Raw genomic sequence first — 16,050 nt, forward strand, 5'->3', positions numbered from 1 at the left:
AGAAATTATTGCCAATTTTGTTTGCCATGATAATAGCACAGTGGTTATATTAAGGGAAAAAAGTTATTGTCAGCTAAAATATTTCTATTTGATAAGACATGATATCTGGGATTTGCTATAAAATATTCCATAATAACAATAACAACAAGAGTAATACTAGTAATAATGAGAAGGTTAGATGAAATAACACTGCCAAATGTTCATTGTTACTGCTGGCTGCTGTGTAAAGTTTTAATGATCTCATCTTGTTTAGGAGGATAAAGATACTGAGAAACTCTTTTATTTGTTACTATAAAGTATGCATGTTAAAATGTTAAAGGTAGCCACTAAACAAACAGAAATAACACGTGTCACTTGCAAATCTTGATTAGTCCAATGAAGGGTAGTTAGGGAAAGTATTCAGAAGTAAACTAGGTAGACCAGAATCTCATGTAAGGGACTGAGAAGGGATTATTCTATATACAAACTGCAATACAACAATCAACTTGACTTTGACCTTGAAACATTCCACAAGCCCAGCAATAATTCATGAAGAATTGCACTGGGCCTTTCTCTGATGGTGCCTCTTTGACTGTGGGCCACCAGGTGCCCCTGAAATCATGGATTGGGGGTTTGTACTTACACTAAATGAGCATGTCCCTATCAGTCAGTAATGAGCCATTGCCAGCCAGAACAGCCCACAGCTCCCAGTCAGACTTGGCCAAATCATGGTCAGCATGTTCTCGCACACCAAACCTCTTAGCCCTTATGGGTTGAACCTACGGCATGTGGCTACAACCCAAACTGAGGAACGAAACTAAACCCTCCTTCCACAAAGCACACTTAGCTGCCCCTGCAGAGAAAACTCTGGCATAAATGATATTTTTAAAGTACAATGAGAAGATCACTCTTGAAATTGAGATCTTCCCCAAAAACCGTGGGTCAGAGCCTCCTAGCATCCCCAAGGACTATTTTTAATGGAGGAACACTTCTAGAATTACAGTCAGGCTTAATGTACCTACTTTCATTTTGCTTCCCTGATCATGCTCATTATTAAAAGAAAAATTTTACAGAAGGACTGGCAATTTAAATCCCCATAATCGTTGGTCCATCCCATGAATTAAGACCAAGCCTTGGCGAATGTGCTGAGTGAGGAAGAACAATTCCCAAGTTCATGGCTCCAGGTACTGTTTACCCTGATATGGTCCAGGATAATCATTTCTTTCTTGCTGCCTTCTAAGTTTTATTAAGCTGTTCAGAAAAGTTTCAGCCATGCTTTATGGCTGTGTGAGCTGCCCGTGTATCCATTTCACAACTTGATTCATTCTGATTAAATTGTTCAACTGTTAATGAGTTTTAGATTGCAATATGGAGAGGCAAACAATTCAGAACATTAAGGCAGTAAAATATCTTAATATTTCACAAGTTCTCACTGAAAACATAAAACAAAAGGCTCATTTCTGGAAGGAGAGACTATAATAATTACGCTCTGCAAAAATAAATGCACTTGGCTCCCTATACATTATCCAGGCAGCTGTGTAGGCACACTAACATGTAGAGAGCCAGATGGTACATGGAAATCTCATAAATATCCCGAGAAATTCTGATATGTTCAAGCCAATTGCAACAGATGAGATAACCATTTTGACATATTATTGCAAAGAATTTCTGGGGCTAGACAAAAATTGATTCTTACTCACCTTGCTTCGCAGTCTAATGAGTTTTACAGTCTGAAGGCAATGGTGTGAGATGAGTTGCCAAAGGCTCTCAGGTACTGAGGGCTTCAGAGATGGATGGGAATTATGAATCAAGTGGCTAAATACTGCTCTTCAAACAGTTTGACACCCCTCCCTCTCCCTCCTCCCACCTCCCGTAGGTTCCCGGCCCACCATGTTCTCATGTGATGCAGGGTTTGTTTTGACAGTAATTGAGGAAAGATTCATTAGCCTCGCCCTTTGAACTTTGTCCTTGGGACCACCCCCTTCTGGTGAACCCACTGGGAGGATAAATGCATAGCAGGTAGAGGCTACCAAAATCCTGAGAGGTGGGAGGCCTTGCGTTCGTCACTTAAACTCTGGAAAATTCAATCGCTTCATTTGTAAAATGGGAATTAAAACACGTTATCAGCCTAAAGGGGAAACCTTGAATTAATGATTACTTCTCTTCTTTTCAGCTCCAGAAGCCATGCCTATAATACACACAAGACTTTGTTTCAAATCAGTTTTTCAGTTGAGCAGGAATTCAAACTCAGGAAAAGAAGAGGAATTTACATTTGACCACAAAGACCGGAGAGGTCTTTGCACACGTTTCTTAAGGGAAAGACATTTAGGAACTTGGAAACGTTTATGCCCTATAATCATAGAATGTGAGGAGCAGCCAGGCGTCTCTGAGGCCAGCAAGGTTAATGACATGATTTTGGAGATGAGAAAATTGAGGCCAGAGAAATCAAATGACTCATCCACATCTGGGACAGGCCAAAGCAGGCACAGGGATAAAGAACAACTGTTGAGAGATGGAACTTGCAGCCCAGATCCTTGGCCGGAGCGTCCCAGCGCTCTGCTTCATCCAGTCCCAGCTGATCAGGTGGGTATTGCTAGGAGCATCTTACAAACAGGAAATACTAGTGGATTACTTCCCTTAGGCCACATCCTGGGAAATGACAGAACTGAGACTAGAACTCAGCTTTCCGGGCTTCAGAGACAATGCTTGCTCCTCTATTCTGAGTTGTCTTATGGAGAGAACATTGCATATGAACTTGTGCTTAACATATGAAGTCAAGAGTATGTGCAGATCAAGACATCTTGGTGCATTCAGGGTTTGTTTGCATCACTCCCATCATCTGGGGCTGGTAGGACCTACCTCTTCATTTCCTCTCTTAAGAATCCCCTAATCCATCCCCAAAGAAAAAAAGCTCTAAAGGACATACATTTTTAAATTAAATTAAAATAAATCAATTTTGCTTTAAAAATTTGAAAGGATTGGAAGCACCCTGAGTTTGCCCAAACCAGCTTTGGAAGTGGTGAACAGGCAGTGAAAGGCAGAGCAACTATTGGGTGAAGTGCTATGGAATTAGCTCCCAGGCCCCAAATCCACATTGAGTCCTGAGTTATTAGGGTCCACCTGCCAGACTCCTGCAGCAAAATGGCAACTGCCCCCTTTACTATGTCCTCCACCGCCCCTCCATCAGCAGCAGCCTTAGATGTGATTTCCTCACAACTCCTCTCTGAAACATCTTAATTGTCTCCAGAAAGGACCTCAAATGCTTTTTGAAATCATGCTAATTACCAAAGAAATGTATAACGTAAATGCATAACATCACAACTTCTTGTGCACCTATCCTGCCCTGAGTTCTCAAGCATCCTTGGCCTTTAGGTTTGACTTCAACTAATCCATATTGGCCTACACCTCGTGGCATGCCGTGCCCAACCAGAGAATTCTCCCCATGGTGGCCATCCAAGATGGCGGCCAGAGCGCCACAGAAACTAAGTTTTTCAAGGGACATCTCAGTTAGGAAAATATTAATAACAACAACAAACCAACCCACGGGCTGTACATAATTGTAGATACCCATTTCATTATAAATAAATACTAAAATGGAAGAAGTAAAATGGTTACAGGAAACATCCCCTTCACGTAGTGTCCGCATTCTCCTGGAAGTCTTCTTTTTTTCCTTATTTCCATAAAGTACAAGATATCTCAGCAGCAACATAAACACCATATTGTCTACTAGTTACCATAGCAACTACTATCCATGTAATTTGCTCATGCCTAAATTAAAGCTGCCTAGGGTAGTTTTAACTTGCATCTCTCACATATTACTTTTTGATGGTGCTTTTCTTTAATGAGAATTGTGTCTCTTAAATTGTATGCTCCACTCTACCTTACTTGGAGCTAACTTTTGCCATTGCCTGACCTTGTTTCCTCTATTACTTTTAGAGTTTCAGCAAAGAGAGAACATGCTTTCTTAACGGTACACATGTTCGCTGAGAGTGGAGGAGGGGGGATGAAGGAGAAGCAAGTTTTCCATCTGAAAAGAACATGAGCATCTGCCTAGCAATGAACTTCCCTGCTCTTGAACTTGTCAATTCTTTTCCACCTCTTCATTCAACACAATTCAAAAGGCATAACCTGAAAAAGGGCATGATGGAAAGAAGTACTGAGATCCACTAAAGAAAAGGCACAGTAGTTAATCATCTCTTCTCTGGCATCCTTCCTTCAACCCTACAAAATAAACAAGTTGAGAAGTTCTTCAATTTCTGTGACTGTAAGCGATGTGGTGAATTAATGTTCCTAAATGCTAGCACTGGGTAAATGAATTCATTGTTGAGAAAGTTCTGGATGAGCCAGTAGCCAAGTTATTAATTCCATTATATATCCTTGTTTGTGTCTGCTCTGGGATAGAGATGAGAGAGGAACATTGTCATGAAGAAACCCATTAAATATACCTGCCTTTGTAAAATCTTGCATCTCAAACTAAAGTTGTACTATGCTTTTCTTAAAGAACCCAAAATTCTCAGTGGCCCTACCAAGATAGGCAATAAGTTTCTCAAAAATCACATTGGCACATAGGTGCTTACAACTACTCAATGAATTTTTAACCAATACGTATCCACCTGGAATTAAACCAAGATGGACTCATTAGAAGAGCTGTCAGGATCGCTACCCAACATGGTAACTCTCAGGACAGACAGTGGGAAGTCTCTAAATGTCCCTTTGCAGGGCTTTCAAAGGGCTCAATTCAGGTGTGGGAAACCTGTCTTTAATATTTTCATTACTGCTCCCAATGTACTTCCAATGTTATTAATTCACGTGCAGCATTTCATTAAATGGGATCCTCTTTGCAAATACTGTTTCGTAGGCTTTCTTTCTTTTTTCCTGTAAAGCTTTACCTAAATTGGAGTGCATTTTGTGCCAGCTGCTCACAGCAGCGTGGAAGCCTGGAAACACAGTCAGAAAGTGCTGCATGCCTCCAGACTACAGCAAGCCTTTCTATTTGCCGGTTTAATCCTCCAGACTTCAGCCATTTCCCATTTGGTCCTTTACATCATCTTGGGCTAATCCGTCAAACATTTTAGACAGCCAAGCCAACCTCCAATTGCTGAGGACTTTGCCACAAGCGCCATGTCCGTTAATAAGATTTTCATTTGGAAAGATGCCAGGGCGTCCATGTTTTCTATTGTATATAAATACTAAGATTTAATAGCTTCAGGTTTTGTTTAATGTTAACGTCAACTATTTAAAAAAAAAAAAAAAAAGGTCCTCAAATGCCTGGCCCGACAGTGAAATGCCCCACTGACAGCTATTTGCAAGGGTAATGTTGTGGAAAACAACATCCATCTTGGAAACAGTTTCATTAGCCCCATCTAGCTGACCTCTCCACATAATGTTGTCAAATGTGACGGGCATCAGATTATTGGGAATATGGAGATCAATAAATATGCAACACCGGCGCTTAGAATGCTTCTGGCATCAGAGCCATACAAATACCATCTAACATGGCTCAGAGTTGCTGTCATTTGTCACACCAGCTAGTAAATAGACAAGCTTAAGGGGAAGGCTATCCGTAATGGTAAAATATATGGGTGAAGATGAATTAGACATGGAGTGTGTAGTCAGGGTTCTGATGCATGAAGGTTCCAAATGAAAAACACCAGGCAAACATTCTGGAGCAACAGCCTGCCTTCTTCGGGAAATGGATGCAAATTCTTGCCACATGGTCCAAAGCTGTTCCGTGGTCCTACTTCTGTGTTTTTAATGTCAGCTGCCAAGGAGTTTTGTCTGCATCTGGGATGCTTGCTAGAAACTTGGAGTATCTCGAGTGCATTCTGTACCCCATGAGGCAGCCAGACCACCCATTCCATGCGAATCCCTGTGTGTCAACCATGCGATGTCTTTCCACATGATACCTAACCAAGGTCAAAGAAAATGCCTGCACTGTCCAATAACTTTAGCCTCAAATGCCTGCACCTTGGGGTCCACAAAACAACAACCTGGTTGAAGTTCTAAAGGAAACTTTGACCCCAGCTGGTGGTCATCAAATTGCCCAGACAATCGGACCTTTAGGAACCATTTCTGATGACAACTTCTCCATCAGGCCACCTCCTTCTAAGATCTCTGCATGCTGCCTGCCCATCCCACTACCTCTTTGCACATACCACTCCCTGAAGATGCCAGCTACTGCCCTTGCTCTGCCCCAACAGTGTTTTCCAGATTCCCCAGAACAGGCATCCCTGTTCATAAACCCTCCTCCCCCTCCAAAACGTGCTCCAATCCAGCCAAGTCCACTTTTAAATTAAAGAAACTCAAGGAAAAGCAAATTCTTGGGACAGCTAGCACAGAGGATGTAAGCCACACTTGTGCATATAGCCAGACACCCTGTGCCAGAACAAACACGTTCCTCAAACCCGGTTAATGTGGATGACCAGCGATGACCAACATGCTTCCAGCCCCCTATGTTTTAAGAAATGTCATTCATCTCTATGGAAAAGAGAACAAACAAGAAGCATAAAGGTATTTTTGAAGTATACTGTTAGGAGGTACTTGGCTGGTAATTTGCAGCCTAGGTACACACCATACCTTTTAGCACAGCTATTTCTCTCTCAGGGAGAATGCTGCCGTACTTATGATAAAGGCTCTGCTGGACCTCTTCATCAATAACAAACCTTTAAGCACAGCACATCTCATAAATAGGAGTTCCACTAACACAGACTTCAAAAGGATAGAACTTGATAATTCAAAAATAGAGCTATATTAAGTGTTCCAGCAGTCCATCCATAAAAGCTGTCGTATATTCCAAACGCCAGAGTCCTCCGAGCAACATGACAGGTCTATTAGAATAATAGCAGGGGAAAGCATAATTACAAGTCATCATTGGCTGGAAAGGAGCTAGTTGTTTTTGTAGAGCAAAATGCCGCGCTGAGCCCCGCGGAAAATGCAGCCCGAGCAGCCGCGGTGAAGGCAGATAACCAGCGAAAATAACCACAGCGCAAACCCCACACTATTTATTTCTATTTATTAGGAACTCTTTGTATACCTTAATGTTTTCTCGGTGAAATCATCTTAATTTGAGCCCACATTTTCTTTGGATAAGATTATTACATAATTGCTACTTACCAGACACTATTTTCTATACATTTGTTGGTCAAACAGTTACGGTGTCTGTCTTTTCCAGCCTGACAGAGGAGACCATTCCATCAAGCAGGGGCTCCTGGTTGGCTCCATGGAGCCATATTGAATATACGCCACATGCCAAAAAGGATGGAGAAAGCTTGGCTAAGCATTAACTTTTTAACCCACAGATTAATGACTCTAGCTATCTAAGGATTGGGCTGTTTCCTCATTAGGGATGGCAAAGGATGAGGCATCCAGGGGCTGTTTCCCTGTGGATTGGACTGCATCCCATTCCAGAAACCTCATTCATGTGGTGGCTTTTGTTTATCCTCTTCCTTAATTAGATGGATTCTCTACACTTGTCAAGCACTTCAAAAGCTTCCAAAATGCTGGAAGAACAACACCTCCGATCTGAGTTTTGTCAACAAGCCCAGGAGGGAGTCAGGGCAGGAGTCATTAGCTCCACTTTGCAGATGTGCCAATTGAGGCTCAGAAAGCAAAGGGACTCTCCAGAGGCCACACAGTTGACGTTCTTCCCACCCCATCGTCCTTGACAAAATGCTTGCTGTGCACCTGGTTCTCCCTCTTACTTACTCTGGGGGAAGCAGCCGCAAAGATGAAAGCCACACTCATGGTGCTGTTGTGCAGGTGTCAACTGGGTCTCAACATACTGAAGTAGGCCTCACATTCAGCCTCCAGACTCCAGAGAGATGGTGCAGAGGCTCTCACCCGACGTCGAAGGCGGCCGTGTTTTCTGCATAAGGAGAGACACAGTCAAGTCAGATTCACCTGGGTCTTGGCATCATTCACTTTCCCAACATTTATTGATTTATGGGCAGGGTACTGGGAGTGGAGGAGCCAGTGGGGAAACAAGTAGGGAAGAGGGTAGACAGGCTGAAATCTAATTTTTAGCCCAGAGATGAGAAAAATGCACCTCTGATGACTTGGCCTGATAATAGTAGGCAGAGTCAATGCAGAACACATGGGACAGACATGGGGTGGAGTGCGGCGAGGTATACAGGAAAGCACTTGGAACTCCAGCTCGAGCCTTCATTGACTTTCTAGCCCACTGAACCTGGGCCATTGACTTAACCTCACTGAGCCTCCGTGTCCTCACCTGGAAAATGGGAGTAAGAGTACTGCCTGCCTGAGAGGGCTCTTGTAAAAGTAAGAGATGACCTGTGTGGTGCACCCAGCATAGTGCATGGCACACAGGAAGCACTCGTGACGAAGCCCTTCATTTGGTAAGCCACAGGATGGAGGGACCCATGGGCCCTGCATTCTTAGGAGAGACCTCCTGGAGGTGGTAGGAGCCCAGCTGGCTCTTGGAGAGTAGGGAAGCAGTTCTCTGAAAAGCTGGCACCCCAGGCCTCGTCACTGTGGTCCAGAAACTCAACTGGCCTCTTGCCAGGGGCACATTTTTAATAAAGTCATGGTAGGGGACCCTGCTGGGGCTCAGGTTTGCTGGTATGCTTGCTTCTCACATAGACTCCTAGCAATGTTGAGAGAGTCAGGACTTAAAAACCTTTTGGGTTTCAACAGTATATCAATGTTGGTTACAAAGTTGCAACATACAACCCCACTCCTTCTCCCCACTCAAAATATTCAAGTTGAAAATTATTTGGTTTTGAGATAGTGACACCAGGATATCATCAAAGCAAGGTTAGAAATCTCAATCCAGTGAATATATTTAAAATTTAGGCTATTAAGGGATTTCAGCTTGTCAAGAGCTGGATCTTCACCCTCTCTCATGGGATAAAGCTCCCATAATGCTCAGGAAGACCGTATCATACATCCAATGTACACATTGCAGAGATCAGATATCAAGAAAGAGGATGGTGATGATGGTGGTGGTGGTGATGTGATGGTGACTATGACGACCATGCAAGGAAGGATAAAGGTTAGGCTCAGGGTTCATTTTGTGCCAGGGATCCAGTTAGGCACAGAACGCCAATCCATCAGTTCACATCAGTGTGAGTCATGAACACTGGATCTAGACACAGTCCATTGGTTTACTCAAAGGCCTAGACCTGAGACAATGCACTTTCCCTCGGCTTCTTCAGAACGAGGAGTTCAGGCTGGACTAGCATGGGTCTCCAAACCCAGAAGTCTGTCCAGGGGTTTTACTCTGTAAAAAGTCATCGACCCCAACATTACCATCTTTCGTATCTTGGGTTTGGAAAAGGTACAACAAGAAGTTAATCCAAGTAAGCAAGAATCTGTAACAACGTTATAAACCCACCCACCTCCTGTTTTACCCAACACCACCCGGGTCACTGCCACTTGCTCCTTGGAAACTGACACATGTCCTGGCCCTCCCCTCCTAGGCCCCACCATTGGGTTTGTAGGATGATTTCTGAAATCTCTTCTTGAAGGAAAGCCTCATTACCCAGTGACATGTTGTAATCCCAGCCAATGCTTCCAGAAAAGTTTCAATGTCCATTACATCAGCTAGCCTTAAAATTGAATACAAATCCATTTTCATCAATATGTTGTAATAAATAGATATTAAGGCCCCATGGCACTAATGTGCAGGTAGACTAATTAAAGCGCCAGCATTTGCAGCACTCACATACCTCAATTTTCTCTACAAAATCCTTATTGAACCACTACTTTAAAAAAAATAATTGCATTTGCAATTAGAAACACTGAAGTTACATTATCGATTTTCTGCTAAAAACCTTTTTAGTAAACAAGCACAAAGTACATTCATTAAATGTAAGTGCTTGGAGCTATGGTGTGAAATTCAATTCAGCCATTATCATGAATTACACTGATTATTGCTGTAATTATTTTCTCTTGGATACAACTGCATTTCTGTCCCTTGCTAGTTCTGTTGGACATATAACCATGTTCATTTTATAGCTAATAATACTCAACTGTAGTCCTAGCAATTACTATCACTTATACAAATCATTAAGTTAAGCTACAGGTACCTAGTAAGATTCAAAAAAATTAAGTAAAACATCCTTTTTTGCCCTTGAAATAACTAATAGCATTAGAGAACAAGGAAAAATTACAGATGTTAACTGATTTACATTGCAAGCTTTAATCACCTGTACTTGACTCATCAGAAATTTCTGCTGTCCTAAACACGCATTTTGAGAAGAAATCCACCCATGGATCGGTTTTTTTTATTTTCAGAAACCGTCAATGAACTGGATTACACCTCGGCAGTGTTCTCAGAGAGGAAAAGAAGCCAGGATTGTTTGGTGTGTTGCAAAAATACAGATTCTATACTTTAAGCAGAGCAAAAGATGGTCTCACATTTTACGTTTGCTTCTTTAAGAATCTTATTAACAGAACAGATTTTAAGAGAGAAAATGCCCCTTGACTTTTTCTTCCAGAGGCAACTACAGCTTTCTACAGTTGTTAAAGTGAGTCCTCTGGGGGAAATATGTATTTTCAAATGAGACCTCCCCTTCTCCCCTGGGCTGAGGGCATTGCACTGACCGGGCATCTGGGCCATAGTCCCGGGAAGCAGATGTGGTCTCTGGGGATTCTGATAGGCAATCAAGAAGGAACTGCCGGGGAAGAAAGGGGGAGGGAAGGGAGGAGAGAGTGACATTTTAAAACGTATGTGTGCATTTGTATATAGAGACGGAAACAGCATATTTCACCACAAGAGGTTTGCAGACTCTGGCCTCGGGCCAGGTGCAGCCCAAAAGGCGCCATCTCATGGCCCACCACGCTCCAGAGCCGGACACGAGGAAGAGCTCATTCACAAATCGCAGAGTTGCTGCCTCCCATTAAGTTTAAGAGCCCTTTGGAAAGTGAGCTTCCTGGGCCTCCTTGCTAAGCACTCGTCAGCCACCTTGTCATCCCAGCTTTCTCTTTACCACCCTCCTCCCCGCCCCAGGTGGAGCCTGGGGTGAGATGTCAATGAAGCAGAGACGCTCAGGTGGGAGACCTCAACCAAAGCAGGAAAATGGGAGAGGCCTTCTCAGGAGCTGCACTGTTTTCTCAGTAAGCGAGGTTTTAGTATCACACTTCATATGCCTTATTTTATTTTTTAAAAGATCGAGGAGGGAAAGACGTGGCTTACAGAAATCCATAAACAAGATTTTAAGAAATAAGAGAAAAATTTAAGTGGAGGTAGCATGGAGGGGAATCCAGAGGTGAGGCTCACACGCCCGGTTCAGCACCACAGGGTCCTGCAAATTGATAGAAGCCGCCAGAACTTCCTAGCAGCCAAAGCAAAATGGAACCACAATCTTATGGATACAAGACTCACTGTTTCCAAAAGAAGAAATGTAAATTTAGAAATAAGCAAAAATCTTTTAGTTTGAAAATAAAAATGTAAATAAAATCTGACGTTAAGATTCAGAAACCAAGAATTAAAGGCATCTTTTAAACAAGTCAGATATTACTTCTTCCCGAGATTTTTTGTTTTTTCATGTAATATAAACCTCTGAAGAGTATCAATTGAAACTCTGATGCTGTTATAAGGAAGATAGAAAGAAAATAGGACAAAATAGATTGTCAGCACATCTTAAAAGCTGAACAGCTGAGAGACAGTAGGTGTTCACCGTGTTAAACTACATTTAAATAATTCTAGATTAGCTGATTTATGCCACCATTTTGGGGTCATTAGAATTTTTCCAAAGCTGCTAAATGAATTTTCTGACCATCTTGGGCCATTTAAAGCATTAACTGGCATCATGAATTCAATATAAAGAAGTCACTTTGCTATTCTAAAAAAAAAATTTAAAGGATCTTTTTTTAAAGACTGTTTCTTGCTGCTTCTGCTGTCTGGGAAGTTACCTGCAATAATTAAGTACAGTTTTGAAATGATCAGAAGTCAGAATTCTCAGCCCCCTCCTTGTACCTATTTTAAATGAGTGGGCATCTTTTTTTGTTTTTTACTAATGTGATTGGTAGTAATGATATATGTCCATCAAAGGAAGCCGTGGAAAGAAGAGACAGTGGCCACTCACAAACCACCAGGGGCGTGTCCTCTTGTCTCGCACATCAGGGAAGAAAAGATTTTTTAAATACTAACAATTTAGCTACATCCGTTGTCTGTCTGACTTGGGTGCTTCTTGGGGAATCACATTAAAGAATTCAATAGGCAGGCTCGCAAATTCAAAAAAGGGGAAAATTAAATTCCTAGAGATAGTCAAGAATATCTTGTTCATAAAGAGCCTTTTCCGCAGGAGCTTGGAAACATGTAATATAACCTTCAAAGTAAAAACGGTTTGTTGCATTAGTTCTGCTTAGCTGACCATGAATACTAATTGCAGGAAGAATTAACTGTGCCCAATACCTGGGGGCAGGAACACACAAAAGTGACCGGGAAGGCAAACAATGAATAAGGTAAAAATGAGCATCCACACCCCATTCAACTCAACATGAGCCGCAACAGAACCCTAACATACAATGAAGCCAGTATCCGCCTCTGCCCCCTGGAGATTAGAAGAAAGAAGAGAGGCAGCCACAGAGCGTTTGAGGGTTTTTTGGGTAAAAATAATACACGCTTTTGCTCTCAGGTCTCTTGTTCAAACTCTCTTACCACCTTTTCTCTATCCCGATTGTTGCAATTCCTCCACACGGTCAGGAAATATCTCACTGTGGGTCTTCCATCCCATCTTGCAGGATAGCTCTGCGTGAGAGACAACCTGGTTGGTGGAAAGAAGACTTTGGGCTAAGGATGGGCTTGAATATGAATTTCAGCTCTGTAATTTACTAGCAGTATGACCTTAGGCAAGTTACTAAACCTCTCTGGGCCTCAGTTTCCTCATTGTAAACTGGGAACGATTCATGTCCAGGTCACGGAATTCAGAGATAAAATGAGAAAATATCTGTCAAGTGTCTGTGTACATCACAAATCTGGAACAAACATTACTTTCTGAATACTCCTCACAGACTGTGGGAAATGCTCGCAACACAGCATCCCTGCCTCTTCCCAGAAAGAAGAGCCCCCAGGCGGCCCCCAGCCCGAGCTGATTGACCAAATATAAACACCTGACCAGGCTCTCCCCGGAGTGTGGCCTTGGGCCCAGAATGTCCGGGAGCCCCTCTGGGAGCGGAGCTTCGGTAGGCACTGCCGCCTTATGCCGTGCCATGGAGCAGGAAAAAGCCAGGACGTGCTGGAGTAAGCTCGTACGTCCCTGCTCACAAGAGCTGATCCCTGCAGCATGAGGAATTTGTGAGCCAAAATTGTTAACACAGCCATTATCAAAAATGAAGTTATACAAACTTACAATTAAGTTGTATTAAAAACAAAGGTAATGAATACTCAAAACTCATCACTTCCTAATAATTTCCTGTTTTACACTATTATTATTACATTTATTATTATTTTACAGTTTCTTATTATCTATGCTCTTAAGGTCACTTACATCCTTGTACCCGTATGGTGAAAATACTATATAATGGTGTGCTGCTGGGCATCTCTTCCCGACTCTACTTTCAAGTTGGTGGCTACAAATCGGCCACGGTGGGAGTATTTACACCATGGAAATTGGCAAACACTCCAAATCAAGACTTTTCCTTTCTCCCAGAAAGCTAGTTGTTAGACTTTTACCAGAACACCAACAAGAAAAGCTTCCAGGTAGAGGGAGAAGAGAGAGGCAGTGGTTCTGCGGGGAACAGAGACAGGAGAGGTGGGAAGAGCACAGCAAGCTGTCCTATTCCTGGGCCATTCTTTTCCAGCAGTCCAGCTGTCCTGACCTTGGGTTCCAGCAAGACACCCCCGCATCCTTGCGGTGAATTCCTTTGTTAGGCTGAAACTAGCTCGAGTTGGTTTCTGCATTCCAGTCTTAACCAGTGAACAGGACGTAAAATCAATGAGAACACTGCACTCTTTCTTTGGGGTCATTTTCATCTATTCTAAGCTAAGCATAATAATAAAGCCCTAATCACTAGCCAGCCATTGTTGAGATTTTTTTTTTAATCTCCGTATAATACACCATGTATCCTGGAGATATTCCTGCTATTTCTTCCTCATCACCAAGCACAATTGTGCAGGAGTCTCATTGGCTGGATCGCACAGGCCCTCCTCTCTGGCTTCCCGGCAGGACTCGGTGCTGCTCACACTGACATTTATGTAACTGCTCCAAGCTGCGCGTTAATTACTGTGACACCACACCAATGATCCAATTAGGCCTTAAATGTTTACTTAAGAGAAAGCTCTGTTCATCAAAAAGATTGTGCAGCTTGTGGGAAACCAGGACATTTGGCGTGCTAGGTGATCCACGAGCTGGCTTTTCACAGATCAGGCAGGCCAATTAGATTTTCCTGGAAGATAAAAATGCTTTTAATCTTCAATTTTTTCCTTCAAGGAAGCAGAAACTCCAACTGCTTGCTTGTCTCCCCCTTTTCTGCCTCCCCCACCCCGACTTCCTCTATACCCCTCTTTGCTAAATTTTTGTTTCTTTTTAATAATGGTTCCCTGTACAGCACAGTCTGCAGCTTCTTCAAATCTGTTGGTTTTCAAGATATGGAAATGGTAGGTGCTCCCTAAGTGGAAAAGTGATGGTAATGGCAGAAACCCATTCAGGGTGGTTCTCCCCACTGAGTGTGGCAGGTCGGCTATCTTGGTGTCCGAACAGGAAGGTTAACTTGAACAAAAACAGCCCATGAAGTACATGTGGTGGTTTAAAAGTTGATGGGCAGCTCTCACCTGAGTCACAAGCTCCCACCACAAGCTAATGCCTTCTAAGCAGGCAGAGCTACGATCAAGGGAATCACTAAAATGTGCATCTCAGCACTGTCTGATCGATTCAAGTTCAACTTTCTATCTCATCAAAATCCTAAATGTACTCAAATTCCCATTTGCATATATGCCTGAACTCGGATTTGGAAAACAAGCTATCTAACCTGGCATCTGATCCACTCAATAATCGGAAAATAGGTCAGCCAGCATGGGAATGGCACCCACACACTTGGATCAATAGATGACAATCCATTTCCCAGGAGTCATTAGGATGGCCACAGTTAAAGACATCTATTCTGAAGCTCGTGTTTTTCCCCTTAAGGCTTATTATTGCTCATGTATGATTTTTATCCAGCTACAATTTAGCATAAAGCGTTTTTCTTTATGACAAAGGTCCGCAAACTGCAGCCACAGGCCAAATCTGGCTTGCCCCCTGTTTTTGTATGTCCTGGGAGCTCAGAATGCTTTCCAGTTTTTACATTTTTAAAAAGTTTTTTAAAAATAAAAAAAAAAAGAATTTTTCATGACATGTGAAAATTATATGAAATTCAAATTTCAGTATCTGTAAATAACCTTTTATGGAAACACAGGCCCACGCCCATCATTCATGCATCATCTGTGGCTGCTTTCACACTTCAGCAGCAGAGCTGAGCAGCTGAGACAGAGCCTGTATAGCCTGCAAAACCTCACATATTGGCTATCTGCCCTTCCCATGAAAACTCTGCCACCTGCTGCTTTAAGAAACAGAGATCGGCTGAAGAACCCAAATTCGTATTCAGCCGAAAGGCCAGTGACGCCTCCATAGCATTACACAGTTTTTCAGCATTTCTTTCCTTTCTTAGGCTAGAAATGTTTCTGAATAGAGTGGCAAAGTTAATTTTTTTGTAGGAAACTTTAATTGTCACAAATCACTCTAATAGATAACCCACGTCAAAGATCTTGTACAGTACTGTACACATAAGGTACTAAATAAATACTCAAGTCTTGCCCTCATCCCTTGCCACCCTCCACAGGGATCACCTGCACTTCTTTTTTGTTTGTTTGATGTTGTTTTTGTCCTGAGCCAGCAGTTCTTGTCCTTACTCCTGTCCCACCCCAAGATCTGATTGCTCTCAGATTTCCCAGGACCTTGTCACAAGCCAGGCAAATATCACTTTAGAAATACCATTATTGTTTGTTTGAAACCTCACTTGTTGGAGACGAGAAGAGCCTTTCTTACTAAAACTTGGATCACAGAAGATTTTTAAAGAACTATGGTTTTATTGAGTTCAAGTATGTGTAGTAACAAATGTATGGGTAAGATA

The 16,050-nt window shown here is 42.4% G+C and overlaps 1 long non-coding RNA gene across 2 annotated transcripts in view; it reads right to left on the reverse strand.

Annotated features, from left to right (window-relative positions):
- LOC102147519 (uncharacterized) overlaps nt 1-16,050 on the reverse strand; it is a 107,629-nt gene that overhangs the window by 79,425 nt on the left and 12,154 nt on the right. For both annotated transcript variants that reach the window (XR_002806936.2, XR_002806934.2), the window contains exon 2: nt 7,684-7,843. This is a non-coding gene — a long non-coding RNA (uncharacterized lncRNA). The remainder of the gene's footprint in view (nt 1-7,683; nt 7,844-16,050) is intronic.

This window comes from Equus caballus, chromosome 1 (assembly GCF_041296265.1).
Source record: "Equus caballus isolate H_3958 breed thoroughbred chromosome 1, TB-T2T, whole genome shotgun sequence".
NCBI lineage: Eukaryota > Metazoa > Chordata > Mammalia > Perissodactyla > Equidae > Equus > Equus caballus.